The sequence below is a fragment of the Eimeria mitis genome, genomic scaffold (genome assembly GCF_000499745.2).
Source record: "Eimeria mitis Houghton genomic scaffold, Emh_scaff3334, whole genome shotgun sequence".
Classification (NCBI taxonomy): Eukaryota; Apicomplexa; class Conoidasida; order Eucoccidiorida; family Eimeriidae; genus Eimeria; species Eimeria mitis.
Genome location: NW_013571674.1, coordinates 4,896 through 5,097, shown reverse-complemented (window position 1 = coordinate 5,097; position 202 = coordinate 4,896). Strand labels below are relative to the sequence as shown.

Below are 202 nucleotides of genomic sequence, written 5' to 3'. Positions count from 1 at the left end.
GTATTTCACCCTCTAACATATGTAGATGCTGTTGCTGCAGCAGCAACAGGCAGCTGCTGCCCTACAGGCACGCAGGCTGACTGCTTCTCCCCCGGGCTTCGTTTGCTGCTGCAGCAGCTGCCGCCGCTTGTGCGTGACGTGCAGCTGCAGGAGTTCGGTCAAACCCCTATCAAGCTCTTCTCGCAGCCACATCCTATGAGGT

General features: G+C 57.9%; 1 protein-coding gene across 1 annotated transcript in view; it reads left to right on the top strand.

Moving 5' to 3' along the window:
- Positions 1 to 202, top strand: part of EMH_0064970 (uncharacterized protein) — a gene marked incomplete at both ends in the record, with an annotated part of 2,023 nt that overhangs the window by 1,502 nt on the left and 319 nt on the right. The window lies entirely within an intron of this gene.